This window comes from Bidens hawaiensis, unplaced genomic scaffold (assembly GCF_021521415.1).
Source record: "Bidens hawaiensis isolate Kalapana, Puna unplaced genomic scaffold, B.hawaiensis_p1.1 tig00002355_1, whole genome shotgun sequence".
NCBI classification, from domain to species: domain Eukaryota; kingdom Viridiplantae; phylum Streptophyta; class Magnoliopsida; order Asterales; family Asteraceae; genus Bidens; species Bidens hawaiensis.
The window spans coordinates 628,643-631,360 of record NW_027491128.1 but is presented as its reverse complement, the minus strand read 5'-3'; positions in this window follow the sequence as shown (position 1 = coordinate 631,360).

Sequence of the window (2,718 nt, the reverse complement as noted above, 5' to 3'; positions counted from 1 at the left end):
AGGATAGAGGGAATGCTGATATGAGAAAATCCAAAGTTGGTTTGCTAAAGAAAGAGTTTGACATCTTATCTATGGTCAAAGGCGAAACGATGCCTCAGCTAATTGAAAGATATTGCCATCTGGTTAATGAGATGAAAAGATTGGGCATTGACAAAGAGGAGTATGAATACATCGATAAACTGGCAGATTGTTGTCTGAAAAGTGGGAGACGTTCATCATGATTCAACAATCCAACCAATCAATTATGCTAGACTGACATTGGCACATTTTATTGAAAAATTGGAAGCTCATGAGTTGGAGATTAGAAAGAAACAAAGAATGAAGAGTTCACCTGCTATTCAAGACATTGGTTTGTATTTCAATTCCTCACAATCCGTGATTGCTCCAAGTCAAAAGATCCAAACTACGTATATAGCAAATAGCAGTTTTGGTGGAAGTTCTTCTCAACCTAGTCAACAAACCAACATGCCTCATTTTACAAGTTCTTATGTTGGTACCAATACATTATCTTCTGCTGTTCCTGAACAATCATCAAAGACAACGAGTCTACCATCTGATGTTGTTCAATGCAACATTGCTGTGAACATTAAAAACAACAATGGACTTACTGTGGAGAATGTTCAAGAGCACATGGCCTTTTTGGGTTATGTTTTGGAGTCCTATGAATGCTTAATCGCTGGTCGTATTGGAAATTATAATATGACTAAAGAAGATTATGACCAAATTGACCCAGAAGAAATGGAAATGCTAGACATCCGTTGGTGCATGGTGAGTGTGGTTAGGAGGGCTCAAAGGTTTAGGGAAATCACTGGGAAAAATTGTCTGGATGGAACTACCGCTAAGTTTGGTTTTGACAAATCGAAGATGCATTAGATGTAAGAAAAGGGACATTTCAAGAGGGAGTGTACCAATCCTGAAGTTGGGGATTCAACTCCTAATCCATTTGGCTAAGACTACAACCGACAAGCAATTTATCATCAAAGCTCAACAACACAAGCTGAAAAGAAACAAGAAGCTTCATTTTCAAAGGCTTGTCATGCTCAACTTGATGAGGGGCTTAACTGGAATTCAGTGGTCCACAAATTTAATGTGGCAGAGATAGTGGGTGAGTGTTCTAAAAACAAGAGGACAAGAATGATGAAGAAATTGAAGATGTCACCAAAGAAATGAGTGCTGAAGAGATTTCTACTATTTATAAATATATAATTTATAAATTTTATTTTATTAAATTAATTTTGTTTTCAATTTAACTTAAATTTTCATAAAACGGCTATCTTTTACGTTTTCGCGTCATTTTTGGCGACGCGAACCGTCTAACGTCAAGTTTTACCAACATGACCTTATTTTATACATTATATTACATAATGGATATAAATATTTAGGTTTTAGGGGCTTTTTGAAAACATTTTCTAAGACTTGGTCGATTTCCCATTATATAGTCGAACTTTCGACCATTTAAGCAAGCATAAATTTTCTAGCATGTTAAACACATAGTACACCAAATATGGTCATTTTATATTATATACATGTATTTATACATCTCGAATCCCTTGTAAAGTTGTGTATATTTAATGTTTTGAGTTCGGTTTAGTTCATGTTTCGTTTATCTTTTATTATTTAAGGTTTTGAGTCAAGTTTATTATATGTTTATTGTGTTTTATATCTTTTGATGTCTTGCATGTTAAGCTTTAATTCTTTCTATCATTTCATTTGAAGTTTAAGTTCGTTTTTCTCATCATTGGTAACATGATTAGTTCACTTAGAGTTTTGATTTGTTTTCATGTAGATGGTGGCTTAAGAGTCAAGGAAAAGAAGGCCTAGAAGGTTCCTAATCGTTACTTGGAGTTCAAGGAAGAGATCTAACATGATTAAGAAATAATTAACAAGAAAAATACGAAATCTCCTCCTGGTGTGCGCCACGCCACGTGACTAGGGAGGCCAAGGCCCGTCGTGCGGTGCCTACTCCCTATGATAAGCTATTTTTCGCAAAGTCTAGGCCCAACTTGTTATATATATATATATATATATATATAATTGTAAACCTAAACAAATATACACTTTATTCCAGCTGTTTTTCCAAGGGTTAGAGCCAAGATTGAAGGTGTTTTTGAGGCTAGGAAGAGAGAAGATCATAGAGCTTTCATACGGGTTTTCAAGGGTCGATTAAGACGGGTTCTCTCGTTCTTTTTCATTGTTCTTGTTCATTATCTTTCATGATTTTACTCTTTGTTATAGGTTCTAGTTATTTGTCTTTGATTATGACTATGCTAGGCTAGACTTCATGTCTACCTAGGTTTGATGAACATGTTTTTATTTGATTCTTGCTTTGGACGATTGTTATGATTATGGTTTTGTAGATTTAATAGTAAAGACTTGATTTTGCTTTCATGATTCATATGAGTGTTTATTATCTTGATTGATTGTTAATTATTGCTTAACATAGATCTTTTATCTCTGGATTGTGTTCTTTAGATTTAGGGTTTATGTTTAATCATTACTTGGTGTTTTGATTATTGTGATTGAATAGGCCTATTAGATCATAGAAGCTTGTTGATAGTTGATTTAGGATTTTAAATGTTCTGCTAAATTCCAATAGCTATAAGGTGAGGAGTTGTTCATGTGTCTTAGTCAATCGCATTCTAGGCTAGATTAGTGACAATATTCTTGCTTGGTTATTGTGTTGATCCTTATTCATGATGTCATGATAAGCTTATCAAG